This window comes from Dendronephthya gigantea, unplaced genomic scaffold (assembly GCF_004324835.1).
Source record: "Dendronephthya gigantea isolate DGI-Jeju-01 unplaced genomic scaffold, DenGig_1.0 000041F, whole genome shotgun sequence".
NCBI lineage: Eukaryota > Metazoa > Cnidaria > Anthozoa > Malacalcyonacea > Nephtheidae > Dendronephthya > Dendronephthya gigantea.
In genome coordinates this window covers 681,655-708,215 of record NW_021163051.1, presented here as the reverse complement: position 1 = coordinate 708,215, position 26,561 = coordinate 681,655, and the positions used below count along the sequence as shown (strand labels likewise).

The window sequence follows — 26,561 nt, the reverse complement described above, 5'->3', positions numbered from 1 at the left end:
CAGCTGGTTTCAACAACATCGTTTAAGTTACAAGTGTTAAACAACATTGTTCTAACAATATACAGAAATAGGCACACACTGTGTGCATGTGTTCGCTCTGCAAATTGATAGACTAGGGATGTATGTACCCTTGTGGTAATATTTTAAGATTTTAACTTGCAATGATACTATAGAGAAACAGCCAACTGTGTGTTTCATTGGTTCAAATTTTAATTGCTCGGTATCTCAATTGTCTATTTCCTGCTAAACGTAAACAAGCATGGGGAGAGACCAATTCACTTTCGTCTATTTTGTTTCGACACTATTGACATTGACGACGATTAAACGGGGTCTGTCTATACTTCTCCTGATTAGTGAAGACAAGCTGTCTAAGCGGCATTTCATATTACTGCCAAGTAGGGAAAAAACATATTGTAGAGCAAATAAACAGCGTCCGAAGTGCTTTGGGTCTGAAATGAGGTATTTCGCGGCTTCTTTCGATTTCCACTTCCAGTCGGCGTTTGCAGTGTCATAATGACTTGCTTGCGACTTCATTTATTTACAGCAGTGGCATAACAGCCTGCTTTGGGTTTGGTAAACAGTGGCACAACTGCTTGCTTTTGAACTTTACCAGTGGCGCAAGGGCTTGCTTTGTCGTATGCGCCTCGCGGTAGACAATATGTCTAATGTGTACATTTCCTTCCTGCAGTGTATCGAAATTAATTATCTGCTGCAGATGTTGTAGACAATAATATTGTTACATTTTCGCGTGCGGCCATATTCAACGCCAATCAATGACTATAAGTACACTGACACTTTCAAAGTTATATATAATGGTATATTATATTATAGTATATATTACTCGGGAAACGAATTTCGCGAATGTTTGTATAGACTGCAGGCATGCTATGTAAATAGTAAGGTCGTCAATTCAACCGACTTTTGACAGAAAGCTGCTGCGCGCACAAGAAAGGCAACAGCTTTCAATAGTATGTGATCCTACTCATACACAATAACGGCTGACCATGAATAGGTCAGTGCAACACAGCGGTTCGTAGAAAACACTTTCAAAGCAATAAATTGTCAACTCACTGAGCAAGCAAGTATTCTCCTTCCATCTTAGAAAGTACAAAGAAATTTCGAATGAAAGATGGCGACCACAATTTATAAATGGCCTATAGAGTCGTGGCTGTCACGGTGATATGGGCATCACGGTGTTTTGGGTATCCCCATGCCCAGATCTCTAGTGATATATGGGTATACCCTTCAAAATGGCTGCGGTGTTCTGCGAATCCCTCCGTACCCCTCCCGTCATGCCCAAATCCCTAGTGTTATGGATATCCTGCCTTATGTGTTTGTACGATGTATCATTTTTTTTTGGTTAATGTCAAATAAATTATATTGATTTTGAAAAGAATCGAGGTATTATACATGCCCACATCTTCATTTACTATTTAAAAACATGCACAAATGGAGATTGGCATGCCTAAATCCCTAGTGTTAAAGCTATCCCCCCTTATTATGCCCCCCCTATTAGTTTGTACGATGTACCATATATTTTTTTGGTTTGTCAAATAAATTATATGGATTTTAAAAAGGATCAAGAAAAAAATTCAAAACAAAAAACTTCAAATTTAAATCAAAACTTCACCATCAAACTCAAAGCCAGGAAGTTTGAGAAATAGATCATTCCTCATCATCATCCCTAGTGATATGCGCATCCCCGGTGGGCATGCTGGAACACTGAATGTCAATGACTGTAATAGCTCCTCATGAATCATGCACGCATTGTGGTATCGCGATTGAAACAGTAAATACAGAAAGGATGCTTTGGATGGCGACAGTCCTTGCTGGCTGAAAGCGAAACGCTGAACCATCCAATTCCAAATCAAATTGACTACACTTGGGGCCACGAACATTTATCTGTTTGTTTATCTGCATGATTCTCTGTTTCTTAACACGAGGAGCAGACTCATCCACACATTGTGTGCCTATTTTTATAATAGATGGACTACCACCAATCAGAGTTCAGTTTTAACAAAGGCATTTCCCTTCTCTGGATGGCCTAGCACTCCATGCCTAGCACAAGCAACGTGAGGTTAATGCCTAGCAAGCATCTTGTTAAACAAGTGACAACAGACTATAAAACACAAATTGATCACATATATACTAATATCTCTGAAAGAGTAAAAAGCAGTGGAGTTTTAGAATCGTACTTTAGCGACCATAAGCCTGTTTTCCTCTCACTAACTTGATATTTAAGTAACTATAATAAATACGAATGGTTAATATATAAAAAAACGATAAAATTTCAGTTCGCTATGGTAATATAGTCAAAAAGTAAAATGTTGTTCTTCACAACAAAGGTAGAATGTCCAGAATGAGTCAAAAACTAAAAACGTTATTCTTCAAAGCAAAGGTAAGATATCCAAAACACTGGATACAGGACTAGAAGTCTTTGGTAACAGAGGAAGATTTCCCCGTGATGACCTCAAGTCTTTGAGGAAGTAAGTTTTTTTTTATCTGATTTTGTGATTGTCATTTTGTATATTCTTATATATTTTTTTATTATTTTAGTGACATGGTCATCCATCGTACTTAGTAAAAATTAACATTTCATACAACACTATAAAAGGAAGCTGCCTAAGAGAATGAAAGCAATAACTAAGGTACTGGAACATATTATTACATAAGTTTGTGATCACATCTAACTATTTAAGAAAATTTTTCCTGCCGCTCTTCAAATTCCTGTATTTCGTTTATTTAAGGTAAACTATGTACTGAAGTGCTTAAATTTAATTGCGGACAAAATCACACAAATCCAAGAACAAAACTACAATATTGCATCCTCAGGTCTAAATGATCAAATTTGGATTTTGCCAACTATTAGCAAGAAAGATCCATAACTTTAATAACTACACACTATATATACTCCTGGAACACACCTATCAATTGTAAATTGTCAGTTATCGTGATACAATGAAGTCACATGAAAACTACCGAACTACAATCAAGTTAAATCGTAAAGAGCGAATTCCAGGCAGAGTGAAAGATAACAAGAACGCACAGTTTAAACATAAAAGCCACGAGGAATTATTGCCAGTGACATGAAAAATAAATTTTACAACTATTATTAATTATCGGTGAATTGTCAATTTCTAGAAACGGGTGAATGGATTATTCAGTTGAGAACTGACGTCATTGTTCTCTCTCTCACAAAGAAGAGTGGTGAACGTGAATAACTACAATTTATCTCCCAATGAATTTACGAACGCATGTCGAATACTAATGGACAACGTAATATCATTGAACGTATACAACCACGTCCTACAAAACTTATATTATTGCCATGCACAGGAATGAATATATCGTACAAAGACTTTAATTATCTGAACATGCAGTTAGATATGGTGTATCTTTTTAAGCGGATCATAAACAACGCCAACAGTAACACGTCCATCGATGTATCAGCACAAGAAACAAATTAGGGTAATGCAATCAATGCTACCACACTGAATATAACTATTATTGAACAGTTAGAGTGATAAACAGCTATTATATCAAAGCTTCCAATGTATATGGAACATGCTTCTTTGTACCGTAAGACACCACCAAATCTCCTACTTTATTTGAACAGTATCTATTAAAACTAATGTGATCTACAATCCTGAAGATACAATGACTTTAATGCCTGTATGTATGAAATGTCATACAACTTGTTCGTTAACTATCTCGTTAATGAAATCATGTTGCTGACTTTCCGATAGCACATGACTAATTTGTGAGGTATTTCGTTCATTAACGTTTTTGTCCACTGTTATTCTTTGTCTGTTTTTTACTTGTTGGTTAACTCCCGGCTACTTCCATTGTTTGATTTGTCGTCTGTTTGTTTGTCATGTTTGTCGAAAAGTGTGTCCTAATGCTTGTCTCACTTCTCAATGTTTACTGAACAATTATTTCAACTGTTTTTGCAAACTTGGTATTGGAGAAAGTCTTCTTTATTTGTATAAATGCAGCTGCTCTGCGTAAGTCTATATGTTTTATAGTAGTTTGTCAGCCACCTATTCTGTTTAAGTGTATATGGTTTTAGGTTGTTTGTCGAATAATTTTTCCTAATGTTAGTTTCACTCTTAAATGTTTACTGAACAATTATTTCAACTATTTTTGAACTCTGTTATTGGAGAACCTCTTCTCTGTGTGTAATTCCATATGTATATTTATTTCTTTATAGGAAAAAGTGTAAAATAAAATAAATAAATATTATGCCACAAATTAACTCTTGTCACAAACACTAAATATAAAAATAAAAAATTCAAACAGCCTTGTCATATTTTACATCTACTTTGAAAATACACTGACTGTATGTCAGTGTATTTTCGACATTTGTTATCGGAATGGGATTGCGCATGTTAAGATATTTTACGGTCCTGAATATTCAAGATGCAAAAATATTACAAAATATCACAAGCTACCGTTAAATTTTAATTTTGACAATGTCGCCAAAACTAAAAGTTACCTGTAAAAGTGACACATTTGACTTGTCAAAAATGCTAATTATAACTTTTTAAAACCTTATTTTGACGGCGCGCTCAACGAAAGCTTGCAAATGGTTGTATTGACAAAGAAATTACAATGCAACTTAACATCACCGTGCAAGATTGACATGCAACATTGTGCATGGTGGGCAGTGACATACAAGATCGTACTTTGCACTATCCCTGCATCACTAGTTAAAATTTTGTTGTGCAGTAACATGTACAAATTTACCTGTTTGCCTAATAGGTTGGGTTGTGTGCCTCGAGTTTTTACCAAGTTGTTGAAACTTTTATTTGCAACACTTCGTAAATTGATGAGATGTGAACTCCTTCGTATACCAAAACTCAACTTAAAGTTCTGCATACACCATAGCAGAAATGGTGACGCCTGCCGATATGGAAGGAGTTTTTAGAGCTACTTCTTACCTTAATGTATAGAATTAGTTTACTTACAAAGTAAGCTTTGTAAAATATAACTTCATAAATGCTTTTCCAATGATTGATGTATGTAATGCAGTAATTTGTGCTTGCATGCGATATATCAAACTGTAAGAGTTTATACTGTACGTTAATGCATGTACTCAGATTTTGTTCGCCCTAGTAGCACTGAAATTAAACATATCTATAAAACTTGAAGCAACCTCATGTTGTTTGACATCTTCTTTATACTCATCAATTTCTTTATTTTTGTAAAAAAACTGCTGTGGCAAAGTCATAAAATTCATCATCAGAATATGTTGAAGGGTTAGTCTAGATAGTAGAAGTAGAACAGGAACTACTTCTTGTAGAAAATTTTATTCTGTGTCTCTCAAGAGAAGGCCGTTTAGGAATTTAATTGACTCTATTTGACTTTGACAACATATCATTCTTTCGTTGAATCTTTGAGCATTGCCATAATTTACTTGCCATTTGGAAGGGCAAATTATTTGACGTTAATTTTTTTTTTCAATGCTGCTATGTCTTTGTTCAACAACATCCAATTTTTGCTCCCATTTGCATTAATATATCGTGAAGGACTTCCATACAGTAACTTATTGTTCCAATACTTCGGCCCTCGTCGAATGAGGTCCTTCATCAGCAGTTTAACCAAAACGCAGATAAAATTATAGCTTTTATTAGGAATATAGCAGGGCGACCAGAACACTCCCCGTCTGGTATTTAAATAAATATCACTATTATCTATAACTATAAAAATATGATGATGTTCTTCAACAGTGCAAGAGTTACTTCAACTCATTTACAGTTTTTAATAGAACAACTTCCGCCACTGGCTTTGTGTAAGTGTGCTTTACACTGTTCTTTGTGGTGATCAAATCCAACTTTTAAACTTTCCCATTCTTTCCTTTGTAAGCTTTACTCACTTTTGCCAGGGGCCATTCATTTCATTCTACCTCTTGCTTTCAATAAAACCAAATCCTTTGTATCCTTCTTCTAGGCTGTGTTTGTCTGCTTCACAACTTTTGTTTCAAATTTCCCTGTTAGCTTCCTACACGGGACTTTCGTATCCGTTCTGTTGTTGCTTACATATACGTAAAACCTTTGAGTCTGGTTGGCAACATAACCAATGACGACTTTGCTATCAGAGTCGTAGATTATCTGGTCTGGTTGAATGAGACATTCTTTCAGAATCGTTTCGGTAATTTCAACAGCATGTACTGCAGCACATAACTCCAAGTGTGGAATGGTGGTTGCTTGGGCTGGAGCGAGCTTGGCTTTGCCAAGGATGAATGACATCCGTATCTGATCGTCATGTTGGATGATCTTTAGGTACGCCAGGCGTTTTGCTTCATCAAGAGAGGACGTGTAAGGGCATGCAAGTTTCAGGTGTCCCAGTTCAACTAGAGATTTTTCAAGCTGCAACTCGGTTCAAAACTGTGAAATTAATGAAACTACCATACCTGAAAAACTTACAACTGATGAAGAAAAACAAGAGTCAGACTATGAAAAATTGAAAGTTGCACATGCTGAATTACAAAGAAAATATGACTTATCATCAAAATACGTACAGTGTGCATTTCAAGTAGAGCATGTTTTTGCCAGTGATGCAAATTTTATACTGTTTTTCAAATTTATCAGACATTTAAAGTTTTCTTTGAATACCTGCAACCAGCATGTGATTTTCTAAGCTATACTGGTTGAAATAAAAATGTAGAATATACATCAGAATCTCAAACAAAATTGGGACAAACTAGGTCAATGTCACCAGAAGAACAAGAGTTTTTCATGGTTATTGTATGTTTATGATGTGGACTTATGGGAACAGAAATAGCAAATCAATTTAGGATCTCAGAAGCCCATGTCTCTCATATCTGGACAACCTGGATAGAATTTCTGTATCACAGGTTTCGAGCCATTCCCATTTGGGCATCATGTGACTATTTACAACAAACTTTGCCACATGCTTTCAAAGACACCTACCCAAATACCCTTAAAATCATTGATTGCACTGAACTGTTTATTGAAATGCCAACTTCCTTCAGAAGTCAGTCAGCCACATTTTCGTTTTATAAAAATCACAACACTGCTAAGGGATTGCTTGGTATTTCCCCTGCTGAATATTCAACATTTGTGTCTGAGTTGCATGCCAGGCGGTCTAGTGATAAGCAAGTAACCAAAGATTGTGGTATCCTCAAATTACTTGAGTAAAGGGGATGACATTATGGCAGATAGGGGGTTTGATATAGAAAGTGAGATGCCAGTTGGTGTGGGGCTAAATATACCACCATTTTTGAATGGTGCCCTCACTTTCACTAAGCGATGAGATGGAAACACAGAAAATTGCAGCTGTCCAAGTGCATGTGGAAAGAGAAATAAGATGCATTAAAAGTTTTACAATGATCAAAAACATTTTTCCTTTAACAATGTCATCAAGCTGACAGATTTGTCACTGCTTATTTCTTCCATGTATTTTGTTATGGCAGTTTGTTCATTAGTTTTACCCCACAAACATGGTTCAAGTGTTTTTGATGTGTTTGATGAAGGTGAAAGGATTTTTGTTAGTAGCGACTTAGGGAAGATTGATTTTTCACGTTTCATAACTGAACCAAAATTTGAGGCAGTCAAGCGAAGACTGTCTTTCTTTAAACCACTGCATGCAATCTGACTGGCCCATTGTGTTGCACTCTATGTCAATCATTTGTTTTTGGTTTTAAATAAAGTGTCTTTGGTAATGTATTGTATATATTCCTGGGAAGGTAAATGCTTGCACGCTTCAGCAAAATCAGGGATAGGTACTTCTTTTAAAATGGACTCTCTAATGTTGTCATTATAAAGTAGGCTTGCATGAAAGTTAGCATCGGCAAATGCTCTTTTTGAAGGCAACCCCTCCTGCTGTAGTAATTGTGTACATGTCAAGTCGTCTGGTATTTCTGTTAACTCAAGTTGAATAAAGTCTAAAATTTAAAAAAGCAAAGCAGCCACATGCTTGCAGCAACCACCTTTTCCAGCTTTACATGAGCAACTTGCAGGAGTTACTTTACCAGTGTTCTGGCATAGGTGCACATAAACTGAATAGTTCGCCTTTTTCATTGAAGCATGCACATTACTTTTCACGAGGAAAAACTTTTCAGCACCCTTAACGACGCTAGCTTGGTTAACCATCTTATCTTTAAAGAGTTGGTACCCATACTTTTTGTGCTTGTGAGTGTTTGGTGGCTTTCTGTGTTTGGCTGAACTGTCAGTTATCAAATATTTTGTGAGTAATTTAAGGGTGAAAGCCGGAATACCACTCAAGTTTCTGGTCCACAAAATAAACTTTGAGCAAAGGACCTCTTTGCTGTTTTCCATTTTTTAGGAAAAATATATCCAGAAATGGTCCAAATAGGTTGGCAGCCAAGCGAGCTATTTATATTATGAATCGTATAACTCGGCAAAACGATCATCCGCTTTGTTCCACTTATTTTAAATGTCATTTAACTAAACACATACCTTTAGATTGGAAAAGATAGCAAAATTTGTGTCTGGCCATCTTGAATCGAAGCACAGCACGCTTCGGCAACTCTATATGCCATGCTGAATATTTCAAAACATTTTGATCGTACAAACCTGAGACAAGGAAAAGATATGAAGCAAGACGTACGGAATTGAAAAAACTTTAACTGAAGTCAAATGATAAAAGTTTTCCGTAAATTTTCACATCAAAAGCTTCTTTCTCTGTTCGAATACAGCAAGCGGCCATGATGGAAAATTCTGCTGTGTAATTAAACTACCATGATCCTTTACAATTTTGCAAGAGGTCCCATTGGAGTATTGCCTTGATTCAAGTTGAGATCGCGGAGGGCTGCAGCTCGGTCACAGGTCAACGGCCTTCTAACTGCATCGTCCACGTTGAAATAATTTTCTATGAGTTCTTTTGCATTGGATCCAAATTCCATTTCTCAAACCTGAGCTGTTCTTTGCAGACCAAACATGGCGACAGCTGGAGAAGATGTATTTCCAAATATATGTACCTTCATCCTGTGCTTGACTATTCTGCCGTCAGGGTCGTTGTTTTCATACCATAAAAATTGTAGGAAGTGTTGGTGGTCTTCTCTAACAGCAAAGGAGTAGGACATTTGTTCCATGTCAGCCATAAATGCTGTGCAATACTTTCGGAAGCGTAACTAGACTCCCATTAGGCTGTTTGCCAAGTCGGGCCCAGCAAGGAGCAGCTTGTTTAAGGAAATGCCGTTGATTTCGCTGCGGAATCGAAAATTACTCAGAGCTTTCCAGGCTTCTGAGGGTGGTATACCCTGAAATGTGACAGATACCAACAAGGCTTTGAGGATGCAATGTCTGGTGGTGGTACGGGTTTGGGGGGCATCTGGTATCAAGAAGGTCTTTCATGAAGGCAAAATAATGTTGTTTCATCAAAGGTTTTTTGTCTAGTGTCCTTCGGGTAGACTTTAACCCTTCTTCGCAACTTCCTGCCAGTTTTTTTACCTCCTGACGAAATGGCAGTGGTGCGGTCCAATTTCCTGCATTGTCTCTTTCCATGCTGCATTCCATATTGAGTAACTTTCTGTCCTCAACCAACTGTTCTGGTTTGTCGTTGTTCTCTATGCAAGAGAAAAATGTTCTTTGCTAGTTCGTTTTCAAAGCGACCATTGATGAGTTTCTCTTTCCTTTCGACTGCACAGTCATTATCGGTCATTCGTCTAACATTAGAGGAATTTTGGCACGGCTCCAAAGTTACCTTATTAATGCTATAAGAAATCTTTTGCAGAGTAAATGTGCTATTTCTGCTACCACAGGTAAAGCAGTTTATAACATTAGAGGTGTAACTGTGCACTCCCTGTTACGGTTACCTGTAGGGCAAGAGGTATTGAAGACCTTACAAGACAACGCTTGTGTAGATTACAAGAGAGTGTTAAAAACATTGGATACATCATTATTGATGAATACTCCACGCTTGGCCAAGTTAGCTTTGGCTGGATAGATAGACATTGCAAACAAGCAACTGGTTGTTATGACAAAGTATTTAGTGGGAAGTCATTCATTCTAACTGGTGATCCAGGATAATTGCCACCAGTGGCAGATAAGCCTCTTTATCATGCGAAACCATCAAATGCTATTGGTGAACAAGGTTTCCAAGCATACCATATGTTTGACAAACTTGTTAAACTTGCTGTAAATCAACGTGTACAAGGTATGACACCTGAACAGATACAGTTTAGAGAGTTGTTGTTACGACTTCGCAAAGGTGAGTCGACAGCCGATGACTGAAAATTACTTTTGACCTGCCAACCATCAAATGTCAGCAATTTATGTGACTTTGCAGATGCCACTAGACTGTTCTACAGTAACGAACAAGTCGCAAACTACAATAGCGAACAACTAACAAAACTTGAGCATCCAATTGCTCGTATTAATGCTCACCACTCCTCAGCATTTGCCAAGAAGATATCCACAGATGACATGTCTGGCTTAGAACCTGTTGCATTTCTAGCAAAAGGTGCCAGAGTCATGTTAACCATGAATTTGTGGTCAAGTGTTGGCCTTTGTAATGGCGCTACTGGAACAGTTGTTGATATTGTATATCAGAACAACCATCAACCACCTGACTTGCCTATTGCGGTCATTATTGAGTTTGATAACTATAGAGGTTCCTTTTAATGTAGACAAACCATCTTGCATTCCAATATGTCCAATCACTGTCTCATCACAGTTAGAAACTGGGTTTCATGAGCAGCAACAGTTACCTGTAAGACTTGCCTGGGCTCTAAAAATACACAAGAGCCAAGGTTTAAGTCTTCCAAAAGCTTGGATAGATATTATCAAAACACAAAGAACTGCTGGAGTTTCATACGTGGCCATAAGCAGAGTGAAGTTGCTTTCTTCTTGCGCTATTGAACTCATCAGCAACTTTTTTGGTAAGTTTTTAGTACGTTTTTTACTCCACCCCCCTTTCAAAATTCTTCAGCCAAAAAAATGTATTGCATTCTTAAAGTTTCGCTCTTTTGTTTTGTAGATTCCTCTTTCTGGATAAAAATTTTAAGCAGTAACTGAATTAGCAAACAAAATGGCATTACTGGAGACTGGATCTTGCCAAATATATTGGAATCTAAACTGTTCAAACAATTGGATTACAATCAATAATGAAAACACAATGAATCATTCATTCAAACACTCATTTTTAAAAATGATTTGTCGACCAAAGTAATGAAACAACATTTCACCCAGGAAAATACAGGTATACGTGAAGAAAGGTGTATGGTATATTGTTACTTTCGGTAGTGTGCTATCAATGGACACCTGAACCAAATTAACATTCAATCTCATGGATCTGGCAGTTTTAAATAACATCATTTATTGATGTAATGTTGACAGGGTTCTACCGCCAAAAGACTCCTCGAAGAAGAAAAAGTAAATTCTGAAACATTTACATACTTTATATGTGGAATGCGATAATTGTCACTTTCCGAAAGAGGAATAATGAACAAGTTATCCAGTGATCCAAGGGAACTAATGGTACATAGCTATCTCGGCAATATACGAAATGTGAAATCATGAACTTCATCTTACAAATGTCAAATGTTAATTTTCGACCATGTACATAGAGCTCTTCCTTTTTTTTATGTCATGTATGTGATGATCAATTATGTTAACTAATGTGACGTGATGTAGTGTGATGTAGTGTGATGTGATGTAATGTGATGTGATGTGTCTTCTCTTTGTTTATTCATATGAAATAATAATTCGTTCTTAAATAATCTTGTAATAGAAAAACATGCTACTGTGAATACTATGTTATTATATTTTTATAAAGAATTGATGAATTTACTTATACTATAATTTTAACGCCTGACAGTATTGTTTATCAGACACTGCTGATTTAAAATAAGTTCCTATTTGCTAGCCTTAACTAAGTTAACTGTGACAGTGTATGTGATGAGGTTTATGCAATGAGGTAACAAAAGTCATTTCCCAGCATCATATAGGAAGAAGGATTTGCTCGAAAACGTCATCATCAGAAGAACATAAGGAGCATCGTACCATTAAATATTGAAGTGTTTATGCAACAAAATTTTGCATTTCAGTTTTTCATGCTAATAGGAAAGATCAAACTTTCTCGATTACAATGCAAAAAGAAAAAATTGAATCCGAAGTATAGAACGTATTTTACAGCATCTGAAACGTAGCAATTCAGGCAATTTAGGTGCAAATATTTGTCGCCGACTTGTGACGTCATGAATAGGATGCACTTTTATGCAAAAAAGCATGGCAAATGTAGAAGATACACAACCTCGCGGAGGAAAATATTGTGTAGCTGGCGAACCAAATAATGTTAGTTGTACAAACAGCCAATACACTGAAGGAGTGTCCATGCATAATTTTCCCAGCCTGAATAAAGAGTGTGAAAGACACAAAGTTTTGGTGAAATTTGTTTGTAAACACCGACCGAGTGGGAATCCTTCTCGAAGGTCAGTATTATGCAGCAGTCATTTCGAAAATTCGTGCTTCGAACAGAATCGTGCTATTGCCCTTTCGCTTGGTATGAAGACACGATTGAAGCCTGATGCTGTACCAACACTGGACAACGCAAAAGAAAAAACGCAGATAAACAAATCACCCTCATATTGTGAACATAGGAAGGTAATAATCTAGTGCAGTAACAAATTTGTGTATTACTGGTGTGTGTTTCAATACATTAAATATGTGTATGTGATATTGATGATTGTATATTATATTGTTTTGTTTTTAATTGTATTGTAGACTATGCGTGCTTTGCTTTCCGTGATGAAAATACATCTGAAAGTATGCCTTCTGTTACTAAGAACGCACAAAACACACAAGACAAAGTACGAGCAGGCTTTGAGGAAGACATTGTTTCGCCAGCATAGCCAATAGAAACTGAATGCTCTGGTTGTGTAAAAATGAAAAGAGAAGTGTTAAGGCTTCAGAAAAAAGTCAGCTACCTGAAAAAGAACGATGTGAACTTATCTCTAGTATTCAAAAGGTGATTAGAAACACTGTTCCAGGGGATATTTCTTAAAATAAATTAATGACCTTGAACCCAGACAGATGTTTCTCAGCTCTGACAATGCACTATTAAACATACAAAACTATAGCACTCAAAACTACCTCACTGCAAATTGTTTCTGACCTGGAATTAAATTGTTTTGTTGTTTACAGAATACTGATGAAACTGACCAATCTGATGACTCAGACGATACTATTCATTCTGACTGCCAACCAATGGCGTGTGATTCCCTGGAAGAAATGGACACAGAGGAGGACGATATTGACTGGGAAAATTTGGAAGACAATGTTGACTCTTCAGATAGTGATGATGAGAATAACGCTGTACCAAGGAATCTAGTGAGGTACAGTAAATGTACAAGCAACAATTGTACAAAATGAAAGTAGAATATTGCTGCTGCTGCATTGATCATGAAACTTATAGGTAAAATTTAATATTGAAAAATACTTTTTTTGTAGTGTTGCTGAAGGAACAAAACCTGCTGATGAACCAAAGTTTATTATCTTCTACAATATGTTGGTGGCTATTTTCCAGTTGTTTTGCTTCAATTGCAAATGGGAAAAAACCTTCAGTGGCAGTTCATCGCATTGGAACAATGGCAAATGTTATGCAAAAATGTGACCATTGTGGGAGGGTGTATAAGTGGAAAAGCCAGCCAACAATGTTTACAAAGCATTGTGCTGGGAATGTTATGTCAGGCTTTGGAATTATGGCATCAGGATAAAAAATTAGTCAAACTCTCCTAATGTTCAAGCACATGGGCCTTTATGCAATATCCCCTAGAACCTACTTCTACTATCAGAAGAAGCTTCACTTCCCCTCACTTCTTCAATATTGGGAAAGTTATCAGGCCTCCCTTCTTGGTAAACTAAAACCGATTGAGAACTCACAGTGGTCAGGTGATGGTAGGTTTGACTCAATGGGCCATAGTGCAAAGTATGGTGTCTATACCATGTATTCAAACTCTGTTTCCAAGCTGGTTTATTTTGAACTCCTTCAGGTCCTGCTTACAAGTTACTGTTGTTATTATAATCATATACAGTACGTATAAAATTCTAATGAACAAGGGTTATAGGAATTATCTATAAGCTTGAGATCAAGGAAGTTAGCAAGATACGCTTTTTTTCTTGAAAATGCAATATATTGTTATAAATAAAGTAAGCTTGCATTAGGCCAAATTAAGTGAAAACTTTTGTTGTACCTCAAATCAATCAGGATCAAGTAATGCCATGGAGTTGGATGGACCTAAGCAATGCTTTCAATTCATAGCTGATAAAGGTTTGAAAGTTTCATCCTTTATTAGTGATCATCACAAGGGCATTGCTAAGTGGATCTGTGAAACCCAACCAAATGTCCAGCATTACAAAGATATTTGGCATGTGAAGAAGAGTTTAACAAAGAAGCATCAGCAATTATATCAGAGCATGGTGTTGCTTAATAATTATAGAACAAGGTATCAGTCATTGCCTGATAACATACATTATATCTGTCCTGCACTTTTATCCAGTTTGCACAAAAGCATATAATCACAGTGAATTTGGTCAAAGTCAGATACATAAGTGAAATTGTGTTTTAGGGAATTATAGTGATGTAATTTCTGTCCATATTGACAGGAACATCAACCTATGACAGATTGGCCATGATTTTGATGGACTTAAGAAGACTAGCTGACATGATAGACAATCCAGAAGACAGGGACTGGAAACGCTATTGTTTTTGCGTGCTCTCTCCATGATACGGTCGGCATATTTGCGGGCTCATGTAGAACTCCATTTTCAAAAACAACAATGGAGACACTTCTCAGCAAAAAGACAACACACGCAGTTATTTGGTGATTTGTAGCTTCAATAACGCAAAGAATATGTTGGTAAAAGCAATAATTTAACAGTTTATTGTTTTTTGTTTAAACTATCTTTAAATGGGACTCTAAAACTTGCCTAAAGTAAATTTACTAGGCACATATTTTGAGGAAAACAATGGCGACACTTGGTTTTGCAAAAAATACAACGCACACAGTTTTTTATGATAATTTCACTTTTTTAATATAAGACAATGTTGGAAAAAGCGATAAGTGCACAGTTAGTTGATTTATTGTGTCAAATATATAAAAATGACCCTCTGAAACTGGGTCGAAGTGATTTTATAGGGTCCCAACTAGGTACATACTCTACGAGAACAAAAAAGTGATGTTTTAACATCAAAACACAACGCATGCAGTTATTGGCGATTCTTAGCTTTTCAAGTGCAAAAAGAGGCTGAAAAAGGTAATAGATGTATACTCTGAATTATTTTGTTTCCACAATGTAAGACAAAGTTCCTCAATTTATCAAAATTGTAGTTACTGTTTACAAGTTAATGGTGCACACATGGCGGTCCTTTTGTGGTTGAGACTTAAAAAGGTTCTTACTGTCGGGCTCACACACTAGTCTGCATGTAGTTACAAGTTGCAATCGCTGTCCTAATGCATTATTTTGTAGTATACGATGCTATTTGTATGTTGTCAAAGAAAATTTATAGCTTTGATTTCAAATTACAGGGTCCCAAAAAACTACCTAATTTTTACGTGCGTATATTTTTTATGCAAACACTTCTGGTACTGGAACTATGAGCACTGTTTACACTCAAGATGAAAAATGAAAACGCACTTACCTTGAAAATTTATCTGATTTAAAGGTCTGGTAGAAATATAATATTTACATTTAAAAAATCCTTCAAAATATGCAAACTTTTGCTGGATCTAGTTTGCATTATTTTTTCTGAATAAAGAACCCGGTTGCCTGGCAACGTAAAAATTTACGTGATAAAGCCATATCACGGATGGCGCGTCAGCATTATTAGTGTTTTAGCTTGCGTTTCCAGTCCCTGTCTTTTGGATTGTCTATGCTGACATCAAGAAACTTTCTTCTGATGGTCACACTAGTTGCCTAGAAGGGTTTCACTCAACCCTCAACCATTGGCACCCTAAAATCCAACATTTCTCTTGGCTAGGTACATACTGCAGGTAAACACAAATAGTCTGTAGTATTGGTCAGTTTTTTTTTTAATTTGATGTTTAAAGGTAAGTAACTTCACTCTTCATGTACATTTACATCATTGCTTGTTATGGTATATACAGTTACTGATATATTTTAAATACACTTTTAGGCATATTTTGGCCATTTTGCATTTCAACGAGAATGTAAGTAGACAAATGAGAAAGACGGCAGATGGATGCCCCTATTACAATGTGGTGTTTCCCAAATATAAACTTGGCGAGGAGGTTGTCCGGGAAATAGCCATCCAACCTGCGTATGATAAGTAATAATTACATCATCACACTTTGATTCAAACCCAAATATATAATTTTACAAGTCAAACCATTCATAAATCGTGCAGATAATAAAGCCTGGTGCATTGTTGTCTAAATGGCCTTGGGGGTTAAAAATGTTTTCAACTTGACATTAGGTTATGTTGATGAAATTAAGAAAGTACTTTTTGCAAGGACCAAGAAGGAACTTGAAGCCACCATCCAAGTTTATGTTAAGAAAGCCCCCAAGTCACTTACATCTCAATTTCCTGAGCGAAAGACAAAATCAGCAGCCATTGATAGTCAAAAGAAGAGAAAGAGCATGGAGACACCATTACACCCTCCCTGTAAGTTAAAATTACATGTACAATACATGTAATTACATGTAAAGTAATCATTTCCAGTTATATTTTTAGTATGTGAGCAAGACCAGCATCAAGAGAAGTTGGCGCAGGCACAGGCACAGGCACAAAAGAAAAAAAGAAAGAAAAGACATTGTCATAAATGCAAAGCGCCAACGTTCGAAAATCCAAGGAGTCAGTGCCGTTAGGGAAATACATAGGGTCATTGCACACTAATATTACACCAGTTGAATGATTTAATACAACAATTTCATATTTAGAAAACAAAATGTTTCAGTCTCTATTTTCTGTCTGCGAGTATCCTTTAGAATGGCCAAAAGGAAATTTTTTCCTTATGTGATAGTAAATGCAGGCAGGTAGTGGTCTTCTATTATCCCACCCAAGATATCCACAAAACCATCTAGCCAGCCATCTGTATGGCACAGCTCGCAGGTATCTAGATGAAAAAGGAACAAACCTTTACTAACATTGCATAATAAAGTTGTATATAATGATTTTGAGAATTGCAGTGATAAATTAATTATCTTGCCAAACACAAAGGTCAACAGCATAGAAAACGACAATGCCCCAGGTGTTGGTCTAATAGTATTAGCGAAAATATAAAGGCCAAGAATTTTCCATCTTGTGACTTACTCGTTCATATTTTGCCCTGTTCTTCGTTTATATGAACGTCTATCGCTGCCTCACAGCAATGGTCCAACCATAGTCAATACTGCTGCATTTACCATTGCCTCGTAATCTTCGTGTTGTGTCATGAAGAAGATTTGTTCTATAGAACCATCAAAAACTGCCTTTCCTATGGCACAAAGAACTTCTCGACAGCAGCGATATTCCAGTGCACCAACCAGCAATTCATCTCTGCATAAACTACACGTACACCTAATAAAATACTACAGTATTTAATGCAACTGCATTTGAGTGCGAAGTCGGTGAAATGCAAATGATTGTCGCTTTATATATTTTTCTTATATACCATGTGGTCTAGGTAGCTAAGAGGGCTAACTACTGTTCAAGTTATGCGTTAAAACTGCACTTACCAATCGTTTACTGGAATTAACTTCGTGTACCTTGCTTCTAGCGTTTGTGCAGGAATGCCGTCCTTGTCTTCTTTGAAATTTAATTCGTATTCTTGCGCAGCAATGGCAAGAGGTTTGTCTTGATATGGCGCATTGCCGTCAGGATGCAAATACACAACACCAAAATCTTGGCCGTTTGAACTTTCTTCTGTGGACAAACTTGCCTCAGATACATTGCCGCTACTTTTGGAATGCTGGTCAGACATTTTGATGGAGTTAATTAATTATTGCAACCAAAAAAACGTTCGTAAAGAACGCATTCTTTGCCACAGTGTATATTGTATTTACACAAAGGCGCCTGTGTCGGCCCTACGTATGACGTCACGCAAATGCCGGCCCAATTCGCACACACTGCTTCACTTCAAGGACAATTTATAATACAATGCACATCATAATACAACGTAAATAATATATCAATCTGCTCGGATAAGACTATATTTTAATCTAAGCCAAAAAAAGGAGTAAAAAATTTCATTGCATAAACACTTTAATTTACTATGATGAGCACTCATGCAGGACTCACCTTGCGATAGTAACTTCTAGTAGTTTCCCTATCCCTACCAAATTAGAATTGATCAAATTTTATTCAAATATAAATTTTGATCAAATATATTCAAATTTTGATCAAATATAAGTTACTTAACCCACTGAGTTGCAATGCACCCATATGTGCCCTACTTTATTTTTACAAATCCCAGACAATTTTACTTGTCAGTAGTGAAACTCTGAAGCTTAATGGTTAATAAGTAATAAGTGAATTATTATGTTAACCCATTAAAGTGAAAGACTCTCCCCTTGATTAGTAAAATTGTCTGGTATTAGACAGAGTAAAATAATAAAGTAGGGTGCATTTGGGTGCGTTGCTGCTTAATGGGTAACAAGACATATTGACAGTTTTTTTTAACTCATTAGAATGGAAGACTCTCCCCTCGACAATTAAAATCATTTGCTGTTAGTCAGAGTAAAGGAATTAAGTAGGGCACATTTGGGCGCAATGCTGCTTAATGGGTTAATTAATATCTTACATTTTTTGGTTCCTTTGTCACATTTTTTCCTTGTCTATTCCACATGGGACCTGCAAACAGTCTATCGAATCTACTTGAAAATTCTGTTTCCATGGTCTCTCTACACAGGCGAAAATCATCAGGTTCTTTTACCTATTATAGCACAAGGAGAAAATTAACCTTGTAAATATATTCACCATAATATAACAGATAATAAAAAACCTCCAAATTAACTCACCAGGGCCTTCACATATGTTTGTATTCACATATGTTTGAGGGCAACATGTCGGAGAGGGGAAGGGCTGAAAAGAGAGAGGGGTTGTTTATTTAGCAAAAAGCACAGCTGTAACAGGTCTCTAAGCAATAGAATTCATAGAAAACTGTAAAATAAACATTCAGATTACATGTACTGTATACAGACCTGCATTATATTTGTTGCTGTAAAAAATTACATTTGATACTCAATTAGCCCAAATGGCATCCGGTTTAATTGCGTCAGTGGTTTTCCGTCCTTTCCCACAATGCATTTTGCCCACTTGTAAATTAAATTGCTCTTTCCAGCATTTTTTAAAGATGTCATCGCCTCAATTGACAAAGTTATAAAGTTTGAAAGTTTAGCATTAATTCCACATGACAAAGAGAGATGAGCAAACATCTGGTCCATTAAACCAAATTGGGTTTCTTTTTGACTAGCACTAAATGTTGGCATGACCACAGATTCCATGTTGATTACTTCTGCATGTTGTAACAAACTTTCAGACAATACATTGGCCAAGTGCTAGGGCTGCAAAAGATACAAACACTCCTTTGTTACATCTAACAATTGCTCAGCAGTAAGGTTTCTGAACTTCAAGAGGAAAGATACAGGAAACACATCCAGGGTCTTGTACTTTACTCTCAAAACATTTACAACTCTCTGCCGAACAGAGCTCTCTAACAATAGATAAAAAATAATGAATTTTTGCTCTTACCTGAAAACTATTGTGATTTTACTCTCCTGAGTCTTCTCATGAGAGCAAAAATACAACAGTTATTAGGGAAGTTTTTCACCAATTGGGGGGTCAGTCTACAGAACTTTCACTATGGCCTTGGCCAAACAGGGTGCAAAGGGTGTGTGCTCATTTCCCCATCAAATACAAGACAATTGTCATTGAAATATATAAATGATTCAGCCACAAAATGAGATAGTGTAGTTTGAGTAATGACATGATGATAAGTGAGACTAGCTACTCAGTTGTGCTGCATGGAGACCGTTTTGCCAGAACACTGCTACAGAGCACCAACCGACACTCACTCAGAACTAGAGTCTAGAGCACCCACCCCCTATTATGCTGGATTCATCCCTGTTTAATTAAATTTTGGCACAAGAGCACCTTCATACTGTACTTTTTCGGGATGATGCAGAATTAATGGATTCTTTAATAAATTTGGCTGCCTTAGTCCAGTACAGATGAGATGGTTTCATTGCAGGCCAAACACTGTCTGTTCCTTGCTCTGTTCCTTGCTTTGTATAGGGAGACAAACTGAACTAAAAAAAACATTATCTTCATCAACAGACCAGGGTATTCTCTGAACCGACTTGAATATGTTTTCACAACCGTCATAAGTTGGCTTGTTTTCCAGAAATAAAATACATGACCTTTATTATATTTATTTATAATCACAGTCTTCATCTCAGTTTTACTAAATATTTTAGAGTATCGAAATCAGGTGATAGTTATGAAAATAAACCATAAACTAGTGTTATAAATATTCATTACCTTTGATTGTGGAGTATACAATCATCGTCGTTGACACACATGGCCCAAATGCGTCGAAGAATTTTTGTGTCCATTGCTTTGAGTATTTTCAATAGCCACCAACGGTCGCTTTCTGACATACACATGCTCGTGTTTTCTTGAATATTTTCAATATTCATTCTCAAACTTACATTTTGTGCCAACGGATAGATTTATTTCAATTTTTGCAATGTTTTTATCAATCTACACATGCTTTGGTGCAACTTCGCGCAAATATTTATGAAAAAAAATGCATTGAAATGCATGGATATTTCTATAAAAGGAAGGGGACCTTTGAGGACCGTTGGTAAATTACAAAAGATAAATCATACTATCCATTGCTATCAAGTTTTGTTCATAGTTTTCTATATATACCTCTACATACTCAAAGATTTCATGCATACCTAATTTCGACTGCAATTATTGGGCAAATATCAATAAATTAGTCGATAAGTGCGGGGGTAAAAATCATATATATTTCGATTCTGGCATCAAATATCTTATACTGCAGGCCAACTTGGAGTCCATTGCTTGCTTTTAGTAATACAAATGCATGTAAATTCTATATTGTTTTACTGGTATAACCAATTGAACTTTTTACAAAAATGCTGCGAAATTGGCTAGCCATCAGTGAAACCGGAAGTGTTTCAGCTTGGACAATTTGCAGCATCTAACAACATAGGAGGTGTAACCATACATTCTTTACTTAAATTACCTGTTGGTCCAAGAGGTATGAATGATTTGAAAGGCGAGAGTCTAGCGAGACTACAGCATAGTCTCAATAGATGAACATTCAATGCTTGATCAAAATACATTTGGTTGGATAGATTAACATTGCAAACAAGAAACAGGATGCAAACATAAACCATTTGGTGGTAAGTCTTTCATTTTGATTGGTGACCCAGGCCCATTACCACCAGTAGCTGATAAACCATTTTACCATGCAAAACCATCCAACAGTGTTGGTGAACAAGGTTATCATAAAGTCAAACTTATCGTCAATCAAAGAGTTCAGGGTAGGTCAATGGAACAAGAGCAATTCTGCAGTCTACTTTTTATACTACGCAAAGGACAATTGACAGCAGATGATTGGAATCTATTGCTGACCAGACAACCCATTAACATTTCAAATATATCCCAATTTAATGATGCTGTTAGATTGTTTTACAGCAATGAAGAGGTTGGTTGCCAATTATAACCTTAAGCAGCTTTCAAAACTGGATGCTTTAGGACTGGATATTAATGCAAGACACTCATCTTCAGTGGCCAGAACTATACCCTCTGATGAAATGTCAAGTTTAGAGCCTATTATTCTCCTTGCTAGGGGAGCTAAAGTAATGTTGACAATGAATTTATGGCTGCCTGTTGGGCTCTGCAACAGAGCTACTGAGACAGTTCCTGATATAATCTATCAAGTTGGTCAATAACTACCAGATTTACCTATAGCAGTTATAGTTCAATTTGATGACTACAGTGGACCTTCCATCAGTTCTATACTACCATCATGTGTGCCTATTCCTCCTATTACAGTCACAGCTCATTTGGGTAGCGGTGTACATGAAAGAAAACGATTACCTTTAAGATTAGCATATGCTTTGACCATTCAAAAAAACCAATGTCTTACTTTGTCTAAAGTGTGGATTGATATCGGAAAATTAGAAAGGATACCAGAAGTGTCTTATGTTGCTATAAGTAGAGTTAAAACCCTAACCTTGTGTGTGATTAAGCCTACGACCTTTGAAAGGTTGACCAACTTGGAGTGTTCTAAAACTGCAATTTAGCCTTGAAGAAGCTAAACTAGATAGCTTAGCAGAAGCCACCCGTAGTGAATTTACAAATGCACAGCTATTTCCATAAGATGTTTACAGTATATGTTATTCTCTAAACAAAATTGACCAAGTATACGGTATATAAATATACCAATATATTTTATATATGTGCCATCACATATAGACTGATATAATCAGGACTTTTTTCCATCAAGTATTTAGCATCTTTCTCAGGTATGTTATGTTACTTATCATCAACAAATTACCTGCAATTTAATACATCCTACCCATGTCTATATTTCTTAAATCTCAAATTTTTTTTTTGTTTTCTAGATTTAATAATTACAGCCAAACTACCTGAACCATGCAAGGTATAGTACATTACTAACTTATTTTATATTCAATTGCAAATATTTTAATTTGTTCTTGTATCTATAAATAACTATTTATTGCTCTGTATGTTCGCCATTGTCATTGAAAGAAATGAACAAATACCAAAAAATCCATTCTTAACTAATTTTTTTCCATTTTCCTCATAGAGTCATAATTGTCTGACACTACAGCTATGTCCTGCTATCTACATAACACATTGCCTTTGAAAAAGGCATTGTAATCCAGCTGAAAATTTTTTAACTGTACAATACAGTCGAAAAACAAAGTTATTTGTGCTGTTTGTTTTTCCCCAGAAAAACATCCTCAGTTCACTACAATAGAGGGTACCAAAAATCCCGTAAAACTCAACAACTTCATATATTCCGTTGACCAATCTGATGATCTATTAATCAATCGAAATACCACCACAACTCCCATCTCCGTGGCTGAAGCTGCATTTACAATAGCAGAAGAGCTTCAGGCAAATGCAACTGTCATCATTGCATCTCTACAGAGGTTGGCTCCCGAAAATTGGTAGACTTCAAGGCTCAGGTTTGTTCTGTTTCTGCTGTTAAAACACTCATAAGCCAAAGAAGAGATCCACTGAAAAAACAGGTGATCCTCAGAAATGACACAGCCTCTGTAAAGCTTGTGTTATGGGAAAATTATGTTGAAACACTAAAGGCCAATAGTACTTACAATTTCCATAATTTACGATTGAAAGTGGGCAGAGGTGAAAGTTTCTTAAATACACCAAAATCTGGGGAATACAAAGCAAAGTCATCAGAACCATTTGAGAAAAGTCTGGCTGAGTTTGAAGATATATCTTCGACAACTACTTCGATTCAATGTAAAATCCTCGGCATTCAGCAATGCCATAAAAACATGGCTTGTATATCATGCTTTAAGGAAGTTAAACCAGATGACAATAATAGCCTTGGAGAAATGGCATATTAACTCAAGTTCTTGACATATCTCCAGTAATCTGAACTATGTGCACCTTAGTTCAGGATCAACAAAGAAATAAGCTTCGCCTTACTTTTCACCTGCAAGCAGTCAACCAGCCTATGGCCATTGTACAGCCAGGTACTAAACTTGGTGTTTCCACTACTAAAAAATACATTAAACCTATTCTACTTAAAGGTGGCAAGCAGTTAACCATCACCTATGACACTGTTGACTTCAAAAATACTTAATGTTCAAAAATGAACATTTGATAAACAAAACTGTTTGGTTTCATTTATGTTATTACAATAGTTTTTGTTTTGTTTGTCTTTCGAAAAACTTCAAGGATATGAGTGTTGTACAGCTAAAAGAGTATCTACAAAATCACAGTGTTAGTGTGAGTGGATACCTAAAACCTGCATTAGTGGAGATAGCAACTGCCGTAAACAAAATAATGATTCTTATTAAGTCACAGTTTCGAAGAAAAAGAGACCTTGGACAACGAGAGGTTTTACATCAATGAAATGGAAATCGATAATTACTCGTCTATGGATATTCTGATATTTACTGAAACAAGGTTAAACTTGTCAGACTCTGACAATACATACAAAATTGATGGGTACAGCTTGTTCCGGAATGATGTTTTCCAACCTTCTGGTCAGGGAAGTCCATACGGTGGAACAGCTGTTTATACCCGAGTTCCTTTAAAAGAAGGATATCCTTATACTCACAACATCAGTGGAATTGAGTTCACCATTATTAAAGCAGAAAGTAATCCACATCTCAATATAATTGGGGTATATCGTTCACCCCATATTCCTATATCACGTTTATTGTGTTCACTGCGTTGCATACTTGATGAAGATTCGTCTGCACAAAACATTATAATTGGAGATTTAACTGGATGATAGAATCTGACCGACAGTCACTCTACAATTTGATGGTTGTACAAAATAATTACAAACAACTGATAACAGGCTTTACAACCGACAACAAAACATTAATTGATCACTTATACACAAATTTAGTTGAAGAGCAAGTTCATGTTGGAATTCTAGAGACTTAGTTTAGTGATCATAAAGCTATATGGGCTTCTTTAAGGACATAGAAGAAAAAATATTGTACTAAATTTGTATGTAGCAAAATGGACAACAGGGGCTGACAAGCAGGCTTAATAATAATAATAATATTTATTCAGGAAACTTTTTCATACAAGATGATTTTCAAAAAGGACCTGAGTTAATTATTAAATCGCATGCAAACCTAGGTTATATTTAAAATTATGACAATAGAATTTATGCTAAAAACTACAAACTATTCAGCAATTTATGTTTAAAAAGTTTGATATTTAACAAAGTTCTGATATCTATTTTGAGACTGTTCCAATCGTTCACAGCTTGATAGCACATTCTCTGCTTACCCCAATTACGTGTAACATGGGGTAGTCTGAGTTTATCCTTATTTCTCGTGTTGTAACCATGCACATCTCCTGCTGTTAATAAATCCATAGAATGATAATGTAACCATTTACGCACTTATAGACAAATAGACATCTATGGTAAAATCTTCTTTGCTCTAGTGTAATCCAATTTAACTTGCCAAGGGCTTCTGAGGCAGATGAATATAGTGGTTTATCCAAAATGATTTTAGCAGCCTTATTTTGCAGTGTCTGCAGCTTATTCATAAGCGTAATATTATTTTTATCTCCCCATTCAACATCTGCATAATCAAACAGAGGGAGAACTAAGCCATTATAAAATAGAACTCGTGCTTTAAAAGGTAAAAGATACTTAATTCTTCTTAAAAGCCCAAGCCTTTGATTAATCTTGGACGTTAAGTAATCTATATGCTTTGACCATGTAAGATCATTGTTAAAAAACACCCCTAAATACTTAAAACTATTTACATTACTAATTCCATAATTAGAAATAGATACTGACAGCGTCTGAATGTTTCCTGCAAGCTTGAAACTGCTACCAATTAGCATACATTCGGCTTTTTCAAGGTTTAAAGTCAACTTATTATCATTCAACCATTTGGCAATAATTAAAAGATCTTCATTCAGTTCCTTTTCCAGCTCCTGAAGGTTTGAATTATGACAGTAAATTACCGCGTCATCAGCATAAAGCAGCATTTTGGAGTTAATAACCGTTGTTGGCAAATCATTGATATAAATAGTAAATAACAATGGACCCAAAATACTGCCCTTGGGGACGCCAACGGTGATTGGGAGAGCATTCGACACTTGATTGTCATGGACAGTTCGTTGCTTTCTGTTGCTGAGATATGACTGAAACCACTGCCGAGTAGATGGAGTTACACCAAGCTTTGATAATTTGTTAAGCAATAAACCATGGTTCACAGTATCAAACGCCTTACGTAAGTCCAAAAATACAGTACCACAAAACTTCCCCTTTTCCATATTATGTAAGATTTCGTCTGTGAAGTTAGATAAAGCGGTTACTGTAGAACGTTTTTGCCTAAAACCAAATTGTGTATTGGAAAGTAGTTTGTTTGAATTCAAATATTCATACAGCTGTAGATGTACAGCTCTTTCCAAGATTTTACTGAGAGTGGGCAATATTGAAATTGGCCGATAATTTGTAGGATCACTCCTTTCTCCTGATTTAAACAGAGCTGAAACTTTCGAACATTTCCATATTTCAGGAAACCTGTTAGATCGGATTGACCGATTTAACAGTTTAGTGATGGAGGGAGATATTGAGTAAGCAGCACATTTCAATAATCTAGCACTAATCTTGTCTAAGCCAATAGCTTTGTTAGTTTTTAGGGAAAGTAGTTGTTGTAGCATCGTTAATTCATCGAGTTCATCCAAATGAAATGAAGTTCCTGGCAAATCTGTGTCAATCTCATTTGAGATATTAGTGGGTGTTATTTTTTCAGCGAGAATTTTCCCAATCGACACAAAATACGAATTCAAAGTTGAGGCAATGGTCCTTGACGTAAAGTGCTGAACACCATTTGAAATAATAC

The 26,561-nt window shown here is 36.1% G+C and overlaps 1 pseudogene; it reads right to left on the bottom strand.

Annotated features, from left to right (window-relative positions):
• Nucleotides 1–24,874: 24,874 nt before the first annotated feature.
• Nucleotides 24,875–25,689, bottom strand: LOC114526769 (annotated as a pseudogene).
• Nucleotides 25,690–26,561: the final 872 nt, after the last annotated feature.